This window comes from Sarcophilus harrisii, chromosome 3 (assembly GCF_902635505.1).
Source record: "Sarcophilus harrisii chromosome 3, mSarHar1.11, whole genome shotgun sequence".
Classification (NCBI taxonomy): domain Eukaryota; kingdom Metazoa; phylum Chordata; class Mammalia; order Dasyuromorphia; family Dasyuridae; genus Sarcophilus; species Sarcophilus harrisii.
The window spans coordinates 298,321,399-298,346,030 of NC_045428.1; the positions used below are offsets into that span (position 1 = coordinate 298,321,399).

The window sequence follows — 24,632 nt, forward strand, 5'->3', positions numbered from 1 at the left end:
CTGAAATTTTATGAATTTCCTCTGCCTGCCCAAGTATATTAGCTGAGCTGATGAATATAAGCTAATGAGAAGTCTTCTGTTTGTCTCAAACTGCCAATACAACTGAAGACTGGATATATGTACAATTCTTGACCACTGGGGACCCTTTACAAATCAGGACGGGTCCTGGGGATTTTTGCCTCTCATTGACAAGATAAAGTGTCCTCCTTTGACTGGAAGTATATATATTTATATATGTGTGTGTGTGTGTGTGTGTGTGTGTGTGCATAAGAGGAAGAAGGACAGGCCAATATATATGTGTGTGTGTGTGTGTGTGCGCGTGTGACCTTGTAGAAATCTTTTTTGGATGATATATATATACATGTATCATATATATACATACACACACATATATATATGCATATATATGTGTGTGTATACATATATACTATCTTTAGGTAACAAAAGCGTTTTTACACTTGTCATATACATATAAAGTTTGAAGAAATGTCATGTATACTGTAGTTGAAAATCTTCATTTTACATTTAAGACAATAAAATCCTTGGGAGAAAATGCATTACCCAAGATAAGTAATAAATGGATAAGCTAAGTTGGAAACCCAGGGCTTTTGGATTTCAGGTAAGGTGATCTTTCCACTATTCCATATTAGTTTGGGCTGCCATTTCAGTTCTTAGGAGCTTTCCATATATTCTCTTCTTGACAACTGTTCAAATATTCCTGTATGTGACATCAGCAAGCGGCAGATTTCCATCATTGTTATGCAATCATTGTTGGTATAGGAAATTAATTAACAAACATTATTTCCTGTGGCTCTTTAAATTTTATGTGGTCATTGCTTACCACTTACTCGATTATGACTTTAAAGAAAGAAAAAATTCTGTGCTGATTTAGAATGCTTGAATATTCCAATTCCAATTGAAGTGCATCTATCTTGTCAAATAGTATGGTATTCAGTTTTCTCACCCTCCCTCCTGTTTGTTGTTGCCAAGATTTATAAGGTAATCTTTTTCTACATTTGAATTAGAGATGAGCTGTCCTGATGACAACTGAATACAGGTTAAATTATAACGTTAAACACCTCAGTCCATTGTATCTTCTCCTTTCACTGCTGGCCTTGCTTTAGCACCAAAGTCATTCAAAAAAAAAAAATGTTACTGTGATTTAGAATTCTCATGTTGTTGTGAAAATAATTATTTAGCATTTTTATGCTATTTAAGGAATATTTTATGTTTTAACATTCTCTATCTCATTTTTATTAGTCATTTCTCATAACAAGTCGACAAAACAGTGAATTATGTTTAATCTCCAGGTATGTATAGAAAATATCAGAACAGCTATGGGATTCAGTACCAAGCAGACTTGGGTTTAATTTATTCCCTCTGATATAGATTGGTTATGTGATGCTGAGTAAGTCACTTCATTCCTCAGTGACTCAAATAATTCTTTAAGGCTATAATTTGTAAAGAAACAGATATCTTATATTGGTAGAAGAGGATTTTTCACTGGGAATTCTCTACTCAATGAAATATGCCTAATTCCAGCCTATTCTACCTACCACAAAAAAAAAAAAAAGAAAGAAAGAAAGAAAAGAAATTTTATATCTTCATACAGTTAAGATTAATTGTTTTGGTATCCTTTATATGAACAAGGACATTATGTATAATAAATATCATGATAGGTAATGTTGGGGTTTTTATTTTCTCTTAAGTTTAAGATCTCAAGTTGGGGTCAGGGTAAAACCACATTATTTTTATAAATAGATATTCTGGCCACTATTGTAGAGTGAAAGGAATATTACTTCTTTATAATTTGACTAGTTTTTCAGAGTTACAATCTTAAACAGGTTTTAGTAAATGAATTCAAAGAAATATAAACCCTCATAAATTGTATGAACTTGAATTGCATGCTGTAATGCATTATAATAACCTGCCATAGAGAATCCATAGTATCTCATTAGTAGGCCTCTGTGGAAACACTATATAGATGTTTTGGAGAAGAACTTAAAATTTTAAAGGGTTAATTTAAATACTGATATACAATAGAATACTTCATTCTCCTCTTACTAATGGTAGCTAGTTTATACTCTTCTGCCTTATTTTCTTAGTTTTAGTCTCTTATCTGGCCTCACCTTATTTCTAAGTGATTGCCAAACTCTTACTCATCAGAGTTAAGACTTGAAAATTTTTGCTTTGGGGAATTATCATAAACTGAGTGGAGCAGTAAGCAGAGGATTCCTCAATACACAGTCATTTATTAGTCATTTCTCATAACAAGCCAACAAAACAGTAAATTATGTTTCTAGTGTGTGTGTGTGTGTGTGTGTGTGTGTGTGTGTGTGTGTTTGTGATAGAGAGGGAGAAAAGTCCAGCTCACCACCCAATACTTTTCTATTTACCTTATATCCAGCAGATTGGCTAAAATGACTGAAAAAGAAAGTATAAAAGCCAGAGGGAATGGAGAAAAACTGGTATACTACTATGCTGTTGCTGAAATTATGAACTAGTCTACCTATTCTGAAGAACAATTCAAATCTATGCTCCAAATACTATAAAACTGTGTATATCCCTTGAGCCTCGAATAACACTTTCAGATCTGTCACAAAGATATTATAGAAAAAGGAAACAGATCAATATGTACAAAACTGTTTAGAGCAATTCTTTTTGTGTTGATAAAGAGTTGGCAACTGAATACATAATGGATATCATATTTTTTTACCTTCTAATTGGGTAGAGAAGGAAGTTAAGGGAGAGAATTTGGAACCAAAAATTAAAAGAAAAAATAAAAGGAAAATTTTTCTTTTAAAAATAAGTATCCTTGTTAATTTGATGCTAAACTCAGGTAATGCTTCTAAAGGATTGAAGCTGCAAGTGTCCTCATTCCCTTTAAATTTAGCACCTGACTAATTTCCATTTACCTCACTCTAATTTCAACTTTATCTGTCTGCCTCTTCTCCTTACTGCTTCCAAAATGTACATTAGATTCATTCATTCTCATCTCAATTTGGAATTTTTTTTTCATTCTTTTCTGTATTCAAATCCTTTCTTTCCTTCCAGTCTTGGTTCAAGTTCCACTTCCTCTTTGAAAACTTGTCTACAACTACTCTGGTCCACAATAACTTTTTCCTCTTCTGATCTACTATTGCCCTTTTAAGCAATAGTATACAACTTGACGACACTTTATTGTTTCTAATTATTTTTGTGTGAACTGTTTTGCTTCCCTATTGTAAGATTGTAAGTTGCACCGGGAAAAGGAATAAGCTTTACAAAGTACCTGCTATGTGTCAGGCACTGTGTTAAGTATTATATATATAATATCTTATTTGGTTTTCAACAACCTTAAGGTAGAGGTTGAGTGAATTGTCTAGGATCATACAGCTAGTAAGTATCTGAAATCACACTTAAATTAAGGTCTCCTGATTTCAGGTCTACTATATTCACTGTGCTACTTAGCTCCCTGAACAAGGACAGTAATAAATGAGAAAAATCCATAAGAGGACAATAAGAATGGGAAAGTCAAAGTTCATACTTGTCCAACACACTTATTTTGCACTCTCCCATTGTGCCACATTGGTGCTTGGAATGTCTTATCATTGTATATCCTTACTAGCACATCCCTAGGTATATAACATACGTTCATTCTATCCTTATTTAGCATAAGTCATCAATGTCATTGTAATTAAATATTCTGATTGAATGGCAATGCAGTTATTTTCTTGTCTTTCAGATGCAACTTGGGTTGTAATGAACAAAAGAGTAGATATAGAGTTGGAAAGAATTGAGTTCAAATCCTGCTTCAAACCCTAACTCTATGACCTTTGGCAAGTGATTTTCATCCTTTCCAGTCATAGATGCTTCATCTATAAAATAAGAATAACTACAGCATCATTGTAACAAATGAAATAGCAGTTAAATATTTTTCAAGCCTTAAATTATTTTTTAAATACAAGTTGTTATTATTACTTTACTATGCAAAAGTAAATGTAATAGGATAATATATTTAGAGCTGTAAAAAATCTCATAAGTCTTCTAGCCCAACTTCTTTTTATTTTACAGATGAGGAAACTGAGGCTCTAAGAATTTCAATCAAATGGCACATTTCTCATCAATAAATGACAGAAAGAGGATTTGAACTGCGACCTAATGTTCTGAGATCCAGTATTCTTTCTAATATGCCATAAGTCCCTTTGAAAGTGACCATGAAAGGGATTATTACTGGAGAAGTATTTTTTTGTACTACATTAAAGGAAAAAAAATATGGCTCTGTATATAATAGGGAGTCTTCTTAATATTTCTAAAGAGTTCTCCCCTGATTTGGGTTTGCATTTTAATATTCATTATGATTTAATAAATGATTAGAGCAGACTTACAGCTGAGGTCTTCACAACTATTTTCTTTTGCTGGAAAGTGGTTAAAAACAACTGCCCTTCAGAACACATCTCTTTCTGCCATTTTCACCTTACACATCAGAACAATTCTTGCCAGAGGAGGAGGAGGAATGAACAACTATCCAAAAGGCCCTAAATTCCAATTTCTTATATCCTTTCATCCCTGGCCTTTCACTGTGCCCCAAAGGTGAGTTTTACCTTTAGCAATATACTTGCTACTATTAAGGACCCAAAACTGGCTGATGACTACAACCAGGAAGAGCAAATAACAAATTCATGAATTATACTTCTCATCCCAAAGGTAATGGCTTAATAAAAATCCTTTGCCTAGCCTGCAAAGAGATCAGGAAATGCAAATGTGCTAGTAGAGTTCTACAAGGACATCTGAATTATCTCTGCATCTTACGTTTTACATAAGGGAGCAAGTGTCAGCCAAAACTTTCACTAGCTCCAGTATCCTGTTTTCTTACTGTAAGAAGATACATATTAACAGAACAAAAATTTCATTAACTTTCTAATTCTTTCATGTTTCAGACATTAGCACATCGGATTAATATACCTATTATAATAAAATTCCACTTCACTAATGAAATGTGATTCTTCCCTGCACTAAAGTGTAGATATTTCAAGAGCATATGACTTTTAGTTGTGTTTCCTGCTCTCTGGAAGTGCTTAGGCTTGAATTCTAGCTTAGCCATGGACCTCCCTGGATGCTGAGAGCAGTTCCATGATGAATATGTACTGGTAATAAAACTTCAATCTTATACCTAATGTTGCCTCTGCTCTCAATTAATGGTATTGGTTAAGATAACTACACTAGCAGTGGTCTGCTGTATTTCAATCTGGTTTGTGAAAACAGTTGCAGAAATCAACAATCACTATAAATCAGGGTTTGATTTATTGCTTTGTCGATTGTTGTCTTAAGAAAGTAATGGAGATAATGCTAATAATACAGATTAAAAATCAAATTTATCATGTACATACATTTTTGGGGAAAGCTAGTTGTTAAACATAAAAGTAAGGGGACCTAAACTAATAATCAAAAAGAAAATATCCAGTCTTGTAGCTTGATTGAAAACTTCAGCAAGTTTAGCAAGACTCAATGAGAGACTTAACTAGTACAGAATGAAGATTATGGATAGGTAAACTCCAGTCTACAAATGCAATCACTTCAGGATTTAATTTTAAAATTTAAAATTTCGAGAGGGGTCCAATTTAATTAAGCATCAATTGCTGTCAATATTTAAAATACCACAACATGCATACCTGGACTTAAAATGAACTGAAATAATTCAAAGTGTATCCTTACTTCAGCTTATCATGGTGGTAAGCTCACAGAAAGAGCATAGCAAGATCATTTTCCTCTTATTATCAATGTATCATTTCCCTCTGGCAGTGTCTTCACAGATAGTTACCAGGCTAAATATGGATAAAGAACTAGAAGGAGGTCAAAATTCTGGTAAATTAGGTCACCTGCCAAGATATGCTTAGGCATGAGAAAATGGCAATTTAAGTTGGAAGGTAAAAGGAATGAGATATTGAGAAGGAGAAAGCAATTCAGGGATTGGAAATTTTAGAGAATAGAAGCTGAATATCAAAAGAGACTTTAAGTGTTGATAGAGAAGGTGACATCAATTTGTGTTGGATTTGCAGTAACAGGTCATGGGAGTAGGAATGAGGGTTTACTAGTTGCTAGATGGAATGGGTGTTGGGACAGAAGCAGGGATAGTTTGAGTTGTGGAAAGTAACAGGCCAGAAGAACACAGTGCTTATTTTTTGCTATTCTTTTTTTTTTTTTTTTTTTTTTTTTATGAATTTACCACCCACCATTACCCCTACCCCTTAACTATGTAACTGAAGTAAGGGGTATTCCAAAAGAATTCATGACATTTTAAGCTGGTAAAGTTTGAAACTTCATGAAAACTTTTGGAAATACATTGTTGTTATATCTTAAAATGTGTTTCATTTAGTAAACAAAAATCTCATATGCATTATTGTTAACTTAAGAGAGCAATCAAGTTGAATAGAATACTGGTCTAAACAGAATCAGCACATTTCCCCAATCCCCATCAGTCTAGATCCCTTCTATAATTGCAATCAGTAAGAGAATGACAATAAAAGTTTTAAAAACAAAGAGGGTAGTGATGATAAAAATGAAAAACATTGATTTGAATTGGAAAAAAAATGTAAAATAAATAGTGAATATAGGTTGTATAGGAAAGGAAAGTGTAGGAGAGGAAAGGTATTAGAGTGACTACCAAATTGAAGGTCTACAGAGCCATTGTGCTGACCTCATTGTTGTATGTCTGTGAAACCTGTATACCAGTACCATGCTAGGAAACTGAATTGCTTCTATTTAAATTATCTTAGGAAGATTCTGACATTCACCAGGCAGGATAAGATATCAGATAGAGGTTCTTTCTCTAACTAAACTGCCAAGGATTCCAACTCTACTGCAGAGAGCATAACTCCATTGGGCTGGCCACATTTTTCCAATGCCAAAAGTGAACTTGCAAAAAAATCATTTTATGGAGAACTCACACAGAGCAAGTCCTGTTAATGCCGTCAGAAAAAAAGTGATACAAGGACTCTCTCAAGGTCTCTCTTAAGAACTTTAATTGTGTACATGGGAAACATGTGCACAGGACTGCCTAGCATGGTGTGCCCTCATCAGAGAAGGTGCTATGCTCTACGAGCAAAGCAGAATTGAATTACCCAAAAGAAATGTGACATGCACAGAATTAGAGAAGCTACCCCAAATGTACATGGACTATTTGTGTCTGACCTGTGGCAGAGCACTCTGAGCTTGTATTGGTTTGATCAGCTAGTTGGACACACCCTGTAACTTAACTTTAACATAGTGATGACATTTTGGCCTCCTTCCACAATGAAGAACAGAAGCCAGCCTACACACCTACACACCTACACACACACACACACACACACACACACACACATTTGTATGTGTGGAAATATATGTCGATACATATATATATATACAAAATGTTTCAAAAATCTTTGTGAAGTTTTAGCTTTAAAACCATCCTGGTGAGGTAGGTGCTATTGTTATCCCCATTTTACAGTAGAGAAAACTGAGGCTGAGATCAATGAAGCAAATTGACTCAGATCAAACAGCTAGTAAATGTTTAAGGAAGGATTGAAATTCAGGTCTACCTAAATCAAAGTGTAACAATCTATTTTTGTTATTTTTCAGTCATGCCCAACTCTTCCTGACCCCATTTGGAGTTTTCTTGGCAAATACTGGAGTGGTTTATTATTTCCTTCTCCAGTTCATTTTACAGATGAGGAAACTGAGGCAAACAATATTAAGTGAATTGTTCAGGGTCACACAGATAGTAAATGTCTGAAGTTGGATTTGAACATAGAAAGGTGAATCTTCCTGACTTCAGCCTCAGTGCTCTGTGCGTATGGCACCATCTAGCTTCCCCTAACACTATGTATGGTACTGAGTTCTTTAAAAGTTATCTTAGGGAGAGTTAGGTTTTACAGTGAATAGGGCACCACTTCTGGAGTCAGAGGAAGATCTGAGTTCAAACTTGGCTTTAGACACTTACTGGCTGTATGACAGTGGGCAAGTCACTTAATCCCAATTGCCTCACCCTTCCCCACTCCCAAAAAAGTTGTTGCCTATTGAAGTTATCTTATTTTAGAGGTAATTAGGCTATATTCAGACCAATAAAACATTTTTCTCTTAGCTTTAGCACTCATCCTTGGACCTTAGTTGATTAAGATATAAAAAACATGAGTAGTGATTCTTATAGGTCAATTACTACATCCCAATTACTAGGCAACAAAAGTTGTTTAATCGGAGAAGGGTTGTCAAGCACCAGGTCAGGCATTCTGACATAGGCAGCAAACTTAATGGGGATGTTGGATGTTCTAAAACATGTCAAAAATAATGATAGTTGCTCAAATATCCTCTGACCACAAATAGGAAAAATTGAATTTTTCTTTCTAACACAAACCTCTGGAGAGATTGTCATAACTGGTAGTGAGTAGTTTATATTCAGTTAGTGGCATTATATCCTGTTCTTGGATGTCCAGGAGGGAATTAGAATTCAAAACATTTTATTTTCAGAGGATGAGCTAATTCCGACATGCCTATGAAGGCCATAGAACAAAAGAATATGTTGCAAGTTAAAAGCCCTGACAAGTTTAGGGAAAATCATGACACAGATTATAGAATTTATTTCATTGAGTAGATTGTTGTTAGAAATGATGCAGGATATTTCAAAAGAAAAAAAAAATCTGTCACATCTTTTTTTCAGGTGTCCAGACTGCCTAGCTGTGCTGAGATGTAGAAATAAGCTAATTACTGTCTGTCTTCTATTTTCATCGTTTAGAACAAAAGAAAAAAAAAAAAAAACAAAGAAAGCACAGGATATTTTCCCACTTTAATAAATCAAGATTTCCTCATTTATTCATCAATTTTTTCTTCAAGACTCTTGGGACAGAGGAATTTCTGTCCAAAAGCTATTGGCCTCAACAGAATGGAGGCAAAAATGAAAATATGAAAGCAAGCAAATCCATGTGAAGAAAACCAGCCTTCTGTAATATTCAGGAGCATTCCATACTTATAAAAATATCCTAGACATCTACCTGTCTTACAACTCTTTGGTATCCTAACAATTAAGTGAAATTAATTGTATAAGAAAAATCCAGTAAGTCAATAATAGGTTATTCGATTTTTAAGCTTGATAATCAAACATTTCAAGATGTAATGCTGGAGAAACTGAGGCAAGATAGAGATTAGAGAGTTTTTAATAGTTTATTTGGATTTCTGAGAGGGAGAAATTGTGCTGGGGGCATATTGCCCCCAGGGCTGATGTCCAAAACAACCAGAGGCCAATGTGAATTCTCAATGAAATGTATACAAACTCCAAGCTCAGGTACACAAAGAGGGGTGGAGTCCAAACTCTGGTGAGCAGAAATCTCCAGGCAGGGACCATCAATCTGGTTCTGACAGGCCGTGGGGGTAGGACCATAAATTCTTACTAAGTGGGAGTTAAGGAAGTGTCCAACTAGAGCCAGGAAGTCTGAAACTTAGAGTATAAACATTGCCAGTTAGGTATCTGAGATAGGACATCTGGAGTCTTATCTTCTGGAATGTCAGATCTCCACAGCCTTAATTATCTCAGTTCTAATGACCAGAAAATGGGGGTTGCAACCAGGGAAACTGAGGCAGAACAATTAGGGAAACTGAGGCAGGCAATAAAAAGGGAACTGTGGCACAACAAAGGATAACCTTGTAATTTTATAATTAGATCCACAGGCAGAGAGTATAATTAGAAGAGGGACAAAATCATCATCATCTTCTTTTTCTCCTTCTCCTCCTCCTTCTTCTTTCTCTTCTTTTTTTTCTTCTCTTTCTTCTCTGTCTTCATCTCTGTCTCCTTGATCTCCATCTCCTCTTCTTCTCTTGTCCAGTTGTTCAGATATGTTGGAAAATAACTACCAATTGAGCATTTACTTTGGGCAGATCACTGTATTACGTGAATACAAAACAATATGTGATTTACCCCTTTAGAAATTTAAAATCTATTTGAGATGCATCTAACTTACTGGTCTAGAATTAATTTTTCATTCATTCATTTCATTTTTTCACATTCACTCATTGAGATAAAAGATGAAAACTGATTTGCAAACTTTAAAGCCTTATATAAATTTTGGTTGTTTTATAAATTATTATTAAATTGACAAAAATGTATTATGAGTCTTTAATGTGTCAGGAGCTATGATAAGTACTGGAGATGCAAATGATGATAAATAAAACAATCCTTACCCCAAAGGATGTTACATTCTTATGCTTATTACTCTCTAATGAATGAATCATTCATTTAGTGAGCATTTTGAGAAAGTCCTAAAATGTAGTGGGAGGATATTGGGTTCCCCAATTGGTCTTTGCTTTCTACAAATGGATTCATCCAGTCATACTCCCCCAGTGTAGGTGTAGTTGTAAATAGGTTAAGTCCTTATCTAAACAATATGTAAAGAAAGTGTGTGTGGGGAGAGGGAGTTTGCCAGAAACCTCAGGGAAAATAAACCTATTATGACTTCTAGTATTGTGAATAATACTTAAGTAACAGGAGTCAGTTCAGTGTAGAACTTTAGGGTGCCCAATGGAGAAGAAGGGGAAGGAGAAAGAAGTAAAGGAGAACTGGTATCTCAGGCATATATACCAACATAGCATAACTCAAGTAAGGGAAGTTCTGCTTTAAGAAGCACAGAGACAGAGCTGTATTAATTAAAAAGTGGGTGCTCCAGTAAGAAAGTTTGCTTCTGCATTAGGGGTGAGTGTATTTCAGCAGGAAGGAATGTGCCTGCTAGAGGGGAGGGTATGTTCCTTGTGGAGGAGAGATGGTTCTTCTTTTGTTGGAGAGGGTATGCTCCAGTGGGAAGAGGAACTCTTGTAGGGGAGGATATGCTGAATTCATCAAGAATGTGAGCTGTTCCTGTTGGAGGGAAGGATATGCTACAAAGTACCTTCCTAAAGTGTTCTCATACTCTCATTTTGGGTAACACAATCCTGAGGTAGTCAATTTTCATGTTGGGTTAGAGGAAATATTTTGGAGGGGGATTTATTTTCAGGGATAATAAACAAGCTGGTGGTAGACAAAATATTATTTGGAGGACAGCTGTGCTAACCTTTGAAAAATGTAATTTTCAGTATGTTTTTTTTAAATTAAATTTATTTCATTTTTATTCTTGAAACCAAACAAGAAATTCCATAACATAATAGAACTAAAATTTAAATTAAATGTGAAAAAAAGGTGATTGTATCATGAATATGTTCTGTTATGCAACAGTTTCCTTTGATTATTCTACCTCATTTTCCTAATTGTTCTACCTCAATTTCCCTGAATTGTTCTGCCCCTGGTTATAACATCCCCTCTCCTAACCATTAAGTGATATAATGTAGGGCTAGCTACTCTAAGATTATAAACAGTAAGTGTTTAATCCGAATAAGGAGAAAGATCTTCTATCTTAGACATCATGATTCCAGACCTTTCCAACTTATTCGAATGTCAGGTGCTCACTCTGCCTCCCCATCCTGTCACTGTTTTTCTTAATCACTAAACCCTATAAAGAATCTCTGGCATCCCACATATATATCCCACATACTGGATACTTGGGGATGAGAGTCCAATCCAGTCAATTAATTAAGCTCTTCAATAAATAAAATATAACTTTCTAGTCTCTATTCTGCCTCAGTTTCTCCAGCATTACAGGTCTATTAAGTTTATAGTACTCATTAAAGAGAAACTGTCAATGATCTCAAGACCACAAAGTCTAATCTCATAATGGCAAAATTCAAGAGAAATGGCCCTAGACCTAGTATCAGATTCTTGTTCCACTCCTGCCATTTGCTAGTATTTTGTTCTTAAGTAAATGAGTTAAGCCTTTTGAGTGTCAGTAAGTCTGGCCAAAACATTCTTTTTTTCCTTCTTTAAAAAGAGGATTATAACACATGCTCTATGTATTTAAAAAATATATTGGGAGGAATGCATGGTAATGGAATGAAAACCACTTTTATAAATGGTAATGCCTCTAATAGATACCAATTTGTTGTTAGTATCAGGACCCCAGAGATCAAGGATATAAAGTTGGAAGCGAAGGAAGATGTCATAAAGTTTCTTCTTTTAATTTTACAGAGTTTTCTCTGGTGCTCTAAAAAAGCCAGTTCATCTACCCAAGTCAAAAGTAAGTGGTATGGAGATCCTCTGAATCCAAATTTAGAACTGTTTTTGACTATACCATAAGGTGATCCCAAGAATTTATTAGACCCCTACTATGTGCTAAGCATTGTAATGACATTAAAATGGGAGATTGAATGGTTGTCCTGGTATTCTAATTACACCTCTGACATTTAGGAATTGTATGATCATGAATATGTCACCTTAATCCCTTTTAACCTCAGTGACTTTAGCTATAAAATATAAACAATAATACCTATAATACTTTGCTTTACCAGGGTAATGTATAGAGTACTTAGAACTATTTCCAGAGATACTAAATGTTAGCTTTGTAATGTAGGATCCTCATTATAGAGATGGAAGAGCTTTAGAGGTCAGCTTTTCCAAGCTTCTCATATATGTGAAACAACTGAACTTCAGAGATTTTCTGTAGTCATACAAACCCTGAACATCAGAGGTGACAGTTAAACCCAAGTTTATTCTGATTCCTGATTTAGCCTTCTATCCATTATTCCATGAGTAATTATTACTTTAGAAAAAATGACAAAGCAGACCTTTAAGAAGAACAAAATAAAATTCCACAAACTGAATATATTAGCATTAAAGGGAATCACAGGATAAAGGTTATTAAAATGCAGTCTAGAAAGATTTCCTAGAAAAGCTTGGAGATATATATTTTTTCTTTAACAAAACCATTCTCTAATATTTGTTCTACCTAGAATTGGTAGATTGCAGTATTCTCTATAGAGTAGTCCACAGAAAGCCATTTGGAAGCTCCTTGATTTCTATATCTGCAAAACGAGGGGGCTTGCCTAGTAGATCTCAAAGGGCTCTTCTGATTGTAATTTTCTGTGAGTCTATAATGCTACAGTATGTACCAGTGGTCAGGGGGTATTGGTAGAACAACTGGTCCTCAATAGGAAATCTCCTAATTAGCTCCATTACCATGATGATTTTAATAAGTTAAAGCCCCCAAATGCCTTCAAATTTGATACTTTTGATCTCACATCTCACTAGGATGCAAAACAGCAATAAAGAACAAGCAAAGCACTCCCGTGGCTCCTAAATATTGTTTTTATTCATGTATTCTCATTCTTCTGCTTAAACAAAAATTTGAGGAGAACATAAAATACTTTCCTTACCCCACCCTCTCAAGATTGCTACCGGAGGCATGCTGCTGTTGACACAGTACTAGATTTGAATAAATTTAATGGTTTTCTCAAACCAGACTAGCAGAAAAACTCATTTAATTGTTGCTGTGTGCCCAGGCAAATACCTGAAACAAACAAACAAAAAAGTCTTGCTTTTATGTAGAAATAATGCATTTATACATACTATAGTCACATACCACAATGTATATGTACATATTTGTGTATGTATATAGAGAGTTATCCCTTCTACATTGCAACTTTCCCTATCAAATGAGAGGATCTTGTCACTCCCTTAAGGTATTATTCTGTAGATAATACCTTACCACTAAACTCTTAAAAAAATTAATCTACATCTATTGCCTTTCTAGCCACACCACCTTTCTTTCAGCCAATCTTTATTGTCTCCATCTCTCTATCTAAACTTATGTCCAAGATCATCAGTGCCTTCTTGTCAAATTCAATGTTCTTTTTCAATCCTTATCTTCTTTGAACTTTCAATGTCAGAGGTCACAGTTGACAGTATTTTTGACCCTCCTTATGCACTTTCTCTCCTTCCTTCCTAGTATAGATATCAATTTCTCTTGATTCTATTTCACAGTGCCTGACTGTTCCTTCTTCAATTTATCTTTCTCCTGCCCCCTAAGTGTGCTTGTTAGATGCCTTCTCCCCCTTGATGATCTTATCCATTTCTATAATTTCAACCATCACCTCTATCCCCATGACAACCCGATTTTAAACTTAGTCCTTCTCTAAAACTCCAAATATGCATTTTTTCATTTGCCTGTTACATGATCTCTAAATTTCCTCCAGTGATTGTCTGTAGACAATTGTCTATGATTCTGTGTATCTATCCTGAAGGAGTATTGGCAAAACAACTCTATTCCTCTAAACATCATGCACACTCCAAATTAGCTCCATTAAAATGATGAGTTTAATAGATAAAGGCTCCTGACTGATCTCAAAGCTAATACTTTTGAAGTTACAGTTCACAAGCATATAAAAAAGCAACAAAGAAAAAAAATCACGGTTTTTAAATATTATATTCATTAATATATTTGCCATTATCCATTCCTCTCCCCTCCAATTTAAAGAGAAAATGAAATATTTTCATCTTCACCTGAATATTCCACTGACTAATAATAACATGACCCAGATTGAATTATTCATTTCTTGAAAAGCTGTCCTTCTTCCCAATTATCCTATTTTGTTTTCAATGTGACCATCATCATGCTTGTCTCTCACACTCAAAACATTGGAGTTATTTTTGTTTCTTCTCTTTCCCTCATCCCCAATAACCAACACATAATCAAATCCTGTCCAGTTTGTGACCTCGGTATGTCTTACATTCAAACTCATTGGTGTGCTGCAGTACAAAAGGTGCTACATTTCAAATCAGATAACTTGGATTTTAAGCTATGATTATTAACAATTAATTTTAATCATAGCTTTATCACTTGATTATATAACTTTGGACACTTTATCTCTCTAAGCCTCAGTTTGCTCATCAATAAAATAAAAACATTGAATGGCTTCTAAAATTCCTTTCAGTTCTAAATTTAGGGTCCTGTAAGCCCTCTTCTTATTTATCATTTCCACTACTACAGTTAATGCTTTCATAGAGCCTTTTATAACAGCCATTCCCTGGTTCCTCTACACACCTCTCTAATCTAACTTTGAAATAGCCACCAAATTCATCTTGCTAGACCCTGTCTTGTTATTGTTTATTGCTTAAAATAATTTAAAGGGATTCATAATACATGTTGTATAAAAAAAAACCAAGCAACACCCCAACTTTTTAATCATGCATTAAACATCCTTCATCCCTTAAACAATTTGGTTCAATCCATCTTTCCAGCATTTATTTGATTAATATTATCATTATTATTATATTTGTATTCTATTATTCATTCTATCTTAATATTCTATTGCCTCTCAGAAACTATGTTCCCTAAGCAAATTAGACTATTCTTTCTGTAATCTAGACTTGGAGCTTCTTGCCTCTATGCATTCAACTCAGACAACCTACTCTACCTTTATGGTTTGGCTCAAGTTCTATTTCCTCCATGGAAGTTTCTTGGACCTCCTCATATAAGAAGAATTTTTTCTTCCTCAAAGAAGGAAGTCCTACAGTCCTTTGTCTGGACTTCTCCTAGGCTGTTATCAAATCTATCTTATATTATATCAATTTATATACACATAGTATCACCAATCCTTATCCCTTCCTCTTTCCTAATAAAGTTGTATGGGGATCTTTGAAGGCTTTGCATCCCTGGCCCTTAGCACAGTGTCTTACTCACTTAATAAATGTAAAGTATGGTTGTCATTTCAACTGCTTCCTCCAGAAAATGTTTTTTCCCTAATTGTTTCAGCACAAAATCCAGGAACTTCTATATCCATTTCCAAAACACACTTTAAAGTTTGAACAAAAAGTACAGAGTTTATTTTCCCCTAAAATTTTGAATATTTTGCCTGTGAGTAAAAAGAAAATCAATTGAAAGGCACATCTAAGTCTCCCAAGAAAATAAATAAAATCTATCTAACTATCACCCTAAGTGAGAAAGTCCCTTTGACAGAAAAAAAAATTACAAATAAGAGCTTGTCTTCTCTGGAGCTATAGCCTGACAGTAGACATTTTGAAGCTTTTCATGTAAATAAGCATGCATACACACTTGATATGCCCTAATAGCAATTAGTGTTTCAGAATGCCTGAAGCTTCCTTTTAAAATTTGTATTTACTCCTTCAGTAAAAATCTGGATTTTTAAAATTTATTTTTCTTTTAGATCCCTTGAGGATCATGCATAATAAGATTTGTTTAAAAGTACACACACGTGAATGCACACACACAATTTTGAGAGGCATCATAATGAAGTGGCTAGAAAGCTGATCTCTGAGTCAAGAAAGACTTGGGGTTAAACCTTGTCTCTGTCACATACTATAAACTTCAGGCAATTCTCTATGATTACACATCCAGGACAGGCAGAATCTGCATTGTTAAAGTGGAAATTCTTCACCTAGGAACCTTTATATCCCATAAGACCTTAGATACAGAAACATACCATAATAGTGACTCAGTCAATAAACATTTATTAAGCACCTATCATGTTCCATGTAAGTGCTACCAAAAAAAGTTCATGTGCTCAAGGAATGCATTGTATAATGGGGGAGATAATATACAATCAACTATAGCTTAAACCAGCTACCTGCAGGCTAAATTGGAAATCAGCAGACGGCAGACACTAGCATTAAGAAGGTTTGGGAAAGCAAGGCATTCTCATAGAAGGTGGGATTTTGACTGTCATCAATTCAGAGGTTCTGTATTTTAGGAACTGTTGCTAATAGCTTCCTTACCACCACAAGGGAAATTATGATCTGCCCGGGTTCCCCACAACCAGAGCTCCAATAATACAGATTCCCTCCTAAATCCCACTCCCTTGTGTTCACTTCAACATACAATTTGCCTGTCTTAGCAATAAAACAGCTACAAAACCAGAGGGAAATTACAGAAGTAAACATAGTCAGTATCTATTCACTGACTGGCAAGTGAATTCCAGACTAGAATTTCAGGTAGCAGTGGGCAAAGCATATGTTGTCCATGAGTAGTTCATTTTGACTGAATTCTCAGATCCTCCTGGGCTCACTGAAAGAGATGAATTAAAGTGTATGTAGACATTGTTCATCTAAGTATCTTTCTGTCATGTACAATTTCCCTTGGTCTTTTGCCCCTGTTAAAATGTTGTCCATTCAAGTGCTTGTAAGTTAAATTGCTTGAATGATGCTTGTAAATCTGAGACTCAGTAATGTAACTGTTTTGGTAGTAAGCAAGCATGTATGGTTCAGGATTAGCACAGATTATGTCTATAAGATTCGTACCATTCTATCCATGGAACCCCTGAACCCTGTAGCATGGCTACCTGAGCTAGCTTATTATGCTTCAGCTCTTTAGAAAAAGGCTCTCTCTCTCTGTCTCTCTGTCTCTCTCTGTCTCTCTATCTCTCTGCCTCTCTCTCTCTCTCTCTCTTTCTCTCTCTCTCTCTCTCTTTCTCTGTCTCTGTCTCTCTCTTTGTGTCTCTCTGTCTCTGTCTCTCTGTCTCTGTCTCTCTAACTCTCTGCCTCTCTCTCTCTCTCTCTCTCTCTCTCTCTCTCTCTCTCTCTGTCTTTCCTCCCTCCCCCAACAAAGACTGCAGTTCTTGGAGAGATTTCCTATTCTTTCTCTATGGGAAATGGCCATGGATTGTTCCAAAAGCATTAGGATTCATTTTTCCTTTGTTAAACATGCTAACATGTCCATGGCCTTATACCTAATAATTATGCTACTCTCAGCCATCCCCTCTGTCCCTTATCTTCCTAATTCCCCTAATTTAATATTTATTTATTTGTTTATTTTGGGGGGAACATGCCAGAGGTAGTAACATTCTTAGTTACAATGCATATCACACCATCAGACATGTGGAGCCCTTGAGGCTTTTTTTCTCTCATGCACCATTTAGCTAGAAAATATATTTAGGGTGTGTGTGTGTGTGTGTGTGTGTGGTCAAACTTTTATATATGATCCCAGAAACCTTCAAGCAGTAGCATTGTCATTTTTTTCCTTTTTTACTAAATCTAATAAATAAATAATAATATATAGGCCATGATCCTATTCTAGATCTCTCTGAAGATTATTCTCTTGCATTGACAACCTAAATAGACATGAAAAAAATCTGCTTCATTTTGCCTCCTGATCCATTCCTACCACCAGTCTCTCTCAAGGTGTCTTTCCCTTTACCCTTCCCCCATGCCATGTGATAGTTCTCCTAACCCCACTATACTTCTCCACCCCACTTCTCCTTATAGCTTATAACTAAGGGTTATATATCTTTTAGGGTGTTAAATTCCTTTCAGGATTTGATCTGCCAGCTAAGGACATGCTCTATTCCCACAGGGCGATCCTTTTCTCCTGGGTAAGTGTGAGTTCCAACAAGGAAAAATATCTTTTGTATGCTCTCCCACTCTGTTTTATATTTATCATTCCTGGTGTCTATTGTATCATTTTGTCTGTAATCCCTTCCCTTAAATAAATCTACTTTTTTCCCCCCCTCTCTCCCCCCCCAAAAAAAATCTTCTAGCAAGAATCAGGAAAGCCACTTATGCTAGCTGTCCTTTGAATAACCAAAGAGCAAGTTCAGGTAGACACAAAGGGAGAAGTCAACATAAGGCCATGATTCCTGGTTGCCTTTAGATTTAATAAAGTCTGGATATTCAAAAGTATGACACGGAAATATGTAACCATAATGCTATTTAACATTATTTATGATAAGTTCTACAGTGTAAAATTTGAGCTTTGATGTTAAGGCTTCTGAGAATTAAAGACTATTATTATTACTGCCGGAAGTGGAATGAATGAATGAATTCATAATAGTGTTTCTGATGCAATATAATTGTATGTATATATACAATCTTCACATACATTTGTTGATGCCAACAAATAAAATTACAATGTGAACTTCTCATGAATCATTAAGTATGTAGCAAGTAAGCAAGGGGAATGAGTGCATAAAACCTATTAGAATGGCAAAGATGGTGCTTATAGAAAGAACATAGATCAGGAGGAAGAGAAATTGCTATACTTCATAAAATGTGTCAGTATTAAAATGCTCACTATTTCAAGCTTATGTTATGAATAAAAATATTATGCTAATGTTCTTGTCTCTTGTCTAAACAAGAGACTAACTTGGGTCTGATTTTGTGTGTGTGTGTGTGTGTGTGTGTGTGTGCGCATGTGTAGGTTCTCCAGTACAAGTCTAAAGGCTTCTACCACTATAGGTTCTATTGGAAGCAAGAAGAGGTATGGATAAATTTGTTGTTATTATTGTTCAGTCATTTCAATCATGTCTGACTCTTTATGACCCTATTTGGGATTTTCTTGGCAAAAATAGTGGAGTAATTTGACATTTCCTTCTCCAGCTCATTTTACAGATGAAGAACTGAGGCAGACAGGGTTACCTAGAGTCATAGAGCTATTATGTGTCTGAAACCAGTTTTGAACTGAAGAGCTGCCTCTCTTAAATTGAGAATACTCTCATATACCTTCCTATAGAACTTAGAAATTATTGTTAGTATGATGAGTGGCTTTTCCTTTTTGCCTTAATCAAATTTATCTCTCTGTATAGACCATCTCCTCTTTATCTTTCAACCTTCCAGCTTCCTGAGTTGTATACATCAGATTGGATTTGAGTCTTAGGTCTGGCAGCTTTCTTCTTCTTTGGATTGTTAGTTCCCTTGTTTTATTACTTATTCTTAGAATTCTCTTAATATCCTCCCAGGCATTAAGAATTCCTTTCTCTCTCTATTAGATACCCTTCTTAGCACTATTCATATTCTTTCATGCCCACCCCTCTCTTTCACTACTGTCACTGCTTCTATCTGTTATAATAGAGTGAGGGAGAAAGACCAAGGACTGTTTTTTTTTTTTTTTTTTTAAATTCTAGATCCAAAACTTAGTCATGTTCTTGCTACATACTTGCTTTATGACCATGGAAAGTTCCATAATCTTCTTTACTCTCATCTTTTTCATCTTTAAAATGGGAATAGTTTTTATGGGTGATATAGTGTTCATAAAACTGGCTTCAGAGCCATAAGACCTTCCTTAGATACATGGCAGTGTAACTGTGGTCTAGGCAAGTCAAGTCTATAAAATGCAGAGAAGGTTCTGATGACTTGTGTTGGTAAATTTTGTTACCTAACCTGAATTTTCTCATACAATTTAAATAAGTGATCCATCTCCTATTACCTATCCCCATTTGTATCACATAATTCATAAGGCTATTGTAAGAAATAAAATTGTTATTTTATTTTATACACATATACACATATATACATACATATGTACATGTATGTATACACACATAACATGTAATAGTTTCTGTTCCCATTCCCTTATGATGATTTTATTTCTATTTGTTTTTTTTTTTTCTGATAATACTGTTATAGTTCTCCCTTTCTCTGCCTCCTGCCCCTCCTCCCCCAGTGAATTTGGTGGAGAGAGCTAATTTTTCAAGTGTTCTATATAGTCCTTTATGCTTGCCCTTTGTACAGTAAGAAAACCATACCATGGGGCCAGAGTAGGTCACAACATATGTTTCAGATTCTGAGGACAAGCTTTGTTCACTGTCTGGAAGAAAGAATGGCTAAGTTAATCCCAGGGTTGTATTTTCAGTAATGACACATATCAGACTCATCGATCCATGGTTTTATTTTCAAGCTTATTTAAGCAGGTGCTGTAAAAAGCAAACTGTCACAATCACTATACAGAATTAAGATTCCTCTCTCATGCTAACCTGTCTGTTCCCTTCAAACACTTATCTCTGTTCTGATTTTAGCCAGCACAATTCAATACAAAAAAGTAGGTCATGAAATAGTCTTCAGTTATAATTTTTCAAGTAATGGGAGAATATAGAATTGTCTTTTGGCTAAAAGAGTCCAGGGTTCACTCTGGTATCAGTTTTCCATAGGAAACAAATCAGTTTAGTGACTCTAGGCTACTTACTGTTGTATGATGACCTGGTGAATTTCATAGAAAATGTAAAGCAAATCTATGCTGGGTTAGATATCCTTATACAAACAAGCAGAAGGATTAAAGAGATCAAGACTAGAAGGAATAGGTAGAATTTTTCAATACATTTTGCAAAGTGTAGCAAAGGAAGCTCAAGGCTATTTTAGCCATTAAAAACAAACAAACAACTTCATACCTCCATTCTCTCTCTTCCCTCCTGTTGATTTGGAGGTAGGAAAAGATAAGTATGGATGAGCAACAGAGAAAGGAGACATAGAAAATGTAATGTACTGGCTAGGGTTTAGGAACTTGGACCTCTGGGCAAGTAAATTAGTCTCTCTGGACTTAATTTTTCAGAAGGTAATAGAAACAAGACTACAGGAATATTTTCTAGAAGCAGGGAAGAAAATGTTTATATATCCCTTGAAAGAAATTCTAGATATGATAATAATGAAGTCCACTGCATGGATCATATATACTTTCAAAAGAAAAAATTCTAAGATGCTAGAACCTTATTATAATGCTATTCTCAGAGTCCTTGCTTTTGGACTGTATTTTAGGTAAATGAAAAAGTTATTACAAGGTTTTTCTGGTTATTAGATTAAGAATTCCCCTAGGCAGTATTCAAAATAAGTATACTTTATATTACATAGTAATTTATATAGAAAGCTCCAGAAATTGTTATAAGGGAAAAAAGTAATTGGGAAAGGAGGAAGCTTCAATCTGGGGATTCATTAATTATTCCCCAAATGCCAAACATCCTAATAATCAATATTTACTTAGAACTGCCTAATAAAACAGAATGGGGCAGCTAGGTGGCACAATGGATAGAAGACCAGCCCTGAAGTCAGGAGGACCTGAGTTCAAATGTGACCTCAGACACTTAACACTTCCTAGCTGTGTGATCCTGGGCAAGTCACTTAGCCCCAGAGTGCCTCAGCAAAAAAACAACTAAAAAACAAAAACAAACAAAAAAATTGTGTAATGAAAAGAAAGTTGGATGGGATGTGTGAATAAAAGTCCTGGCTCTTGATGTGTTTTAGATTTATGACTCCACAGCTTAACCTCTCAGTTTTTTGTTCTGTAAAATCAAGAGAATTAGACTTTTAGTATTTACCACATTGAGTTAGGAACATAGATTTATAGCTGGAAGAGATCTTAGAGGAAGAGACCTTTTCATTTGACAGATGAACAAAATAAGTCCTATAAATGTGAAATGGTGTGTCCAGTTTTACACAAGTAGTAATATTGTTAGGAAAGTTTTTCATAAACATTAAATTGCTTTATGTGAAAGTCTTCGCTACAGTGGACATATTGTCACAAAGTTTCAGGATACTTAGGTTTAAAAAAGAGAACCTACATGGAAAAGGAAGAATCCATTTTCAAGATATTATTTGTTTTTCAGAGAGTTCATATATAGTCTTTGCCTGGAATATATCTCTTTCTCATTTCCCCTGCCTAGCATCCCAATCTTCCTTCAAAACACAGCTGAAATGGCAGCTATTACATTAGACCTTTGTATTACTTTGTTTTGTTATATTTTTACCTGGATTTATAATTTCACTGGTCTAGGGCAGGTGTCAATAAGCTGCTAATCCCACCCCTCCATTTAAAAATAGTTGTCTCCCCCTCCCCCCAAATAAAGTTTTATTGCATTTTAAAATGTTAAAAACAAAATTCTTAGCTTCTGGGCTGGATTTGGTCTTCAGACTTTTGTTTCCGAATCTGGTCTAAGAAACTCTTAGGGCAAGGAGTCTTTCAACTACTACAATCAAATAATCTTTATACAGTTTATTATCTTAGAACATTATTTGGAACAATGAGATTTTAAGTCACTTGCCCAAGATCACACAGACAATACCTTTGGAGAAAGTACTTGCAGGCATTGAATTTAAGGCAGCTAGTGGCCCTATGAATATTCCATGTAGCCTTACAAACATAAAACATTATTTAATATGTTGTTTATGTTTAATGTTTAAAATATGTTTAAATATAAAATATATTTAATATATTAGTTGTTCAGTTGCATTTAATTTTTGATGACTTAATTTGGGCTTTTCCTGGCAAAGATATTGCAGTGATTTGCATTGCCTTCTCTAGGTTATTTTAACAGATGAGGAAACTGTTTTTAATTGACTTGCCTAGGCTAACACAACTAGTATATGTCTGATTCTGCTTTTGAACTCAGTTCTTTACTCAAAGTCCAGGTTACTCTATCCATTGCGCCACCTAGCTGCCCATGCCATTCCCTCCCAGCACCAGTTCCATGAACGTGGTTTTGTATCACTAGCACATAGCTCCTTGTTTTAAAAATATAATAGACATCTAATACATTCTTTAAAAGGGGTTTCATTGCACTTGAAAATGAGTAAGAGATAAATGAGAGTCAAGAAACTTCATATTCTGCCTCTTCCCTTTCTTCCTCTTAGACCATTTTCCCATCTTTAAAATGTTTTTTGTTTTTTTTTTTTTTTTGCCTTAGGGCAATTTCTAGTTCATAAGTGAATTTTCAAAGACATATTTTAAGTATTTTAGGAGTTAAGAGATTTTACTCTCCATTATTTTATTAATTAATAGGTTTATTTTCCAGAAAAAAAATGTTTGTTTCCACAATTTTGGTGAAAATAAATATTTTCTTTGGGGCTGTTCAGACAACCAAATAATTCTTTTTGAAAAGGTTTCCACACGTTACTTTCTAGCACCCCCTGGTGGAAATGTATGAAAATGTTTGAAACATGTTTTGACTATTAAGTTCCAGAGGTAATTACATGTTTTGACAATACTTCCCCTGAACAAAACATAATTGGAACTAACATTCTCCTCTTTAAAGGTCCTGAAAAATGATTTCACCTCTTCCTAATTATCATCATTCAACAATATTCAGTGTGTAATAAATTGCTAAAGGTGTTGCAGAAAGATGACCCAGAAATTGTGCCGAAATATCTAGTTACTTCAATTCAGGAAGTATATATTAAAAGTCTACTATGGCCAAGGCAATGAGTTATGGGCTGGGGAGGGAAGAAGAAGAAAGGTTTTACTCTTAAAGGAGCTTAGATCTCCGGAGGGACACTCCTTGTAAACAGAGAAGAAAGTATGAGACAATTTATAGGAATCACACTGGGGGGGAAATAAAATTCTCAGTGAGGTCTGGAATTTAAGTTGAATCTCAAAAGAAATCAAGGGTTCCAAATGGCAAATCTGAAGAGAGAATACTTTCCAAGCTTGGAAGATACCACTGAGTTGAGGAGATTGAAAGCCAAATTCAGGGAACAGTAAATCAGCATAGAATGCATCAGGCATTGTTACTAGAGGTTTCTTACATAATTTCACTCTAGGAAGCTTAATAAGTTTCCATTTCTTTTCTCTTCCTGTGCCTTTATGACTCCGTTAAGCTGACTCAGATCTCAAAAAATAGAACTATGATGATTTCTTAGTAATAGAAGAACCAGGAAAATGACTGATGAATCCTAAGGAGGAGCTGGTAAGTAAGGAATTATGAAGAGACTGTTTTGTCTGAGATCTTCTATTCTGCAGGTCAGCTGTTCATATAAGGATAGTTCTCGTTTTGCATAAATTCATTTTAAAGAAATTCTACATTAGGAAAAGAATATTTTGTTGTATTTTAAAGATGGTCCAAATACTTCAAGATTTTTAAAAAGTTCAAAGACTAGTTGAGGATAATATTGTTTTTTTACCATCACATATGGGAAGGAAGGAGAAAGAGATTCATTGTCTAAAATATCCCTATAGATTCTTTAAAAATATTGAACAGCTAACCACCATTGATTAAGATTAAAGGACAATATACTGTACCTATGCTAACTTTATAGTACTGTGAATACTTTATCA

The 24,632-nt window shown here is 34.9% G+C and overlaps 1 long non-coding RNA gene across 1 annotated transcript; it reads left to right on the plus strand.

The window, feature by feature from the left end:
- Positions 1-788: 788 nt before the first annotated feature.
- Positions 789-24,331, plus strand: LOC116422374. The gene is made up of 4 exons (XR_004232988.1): positions 789-999; positions 4,054-4,572; positions 12,059-12,107; positions 24,176-24,331. It is a non-coding gene; the product is annotated as an uncharacterized LOC116422374 (long non-coding RNA).
- Positions 24,332-24,632: the final 301 nt, after the last annotated feature.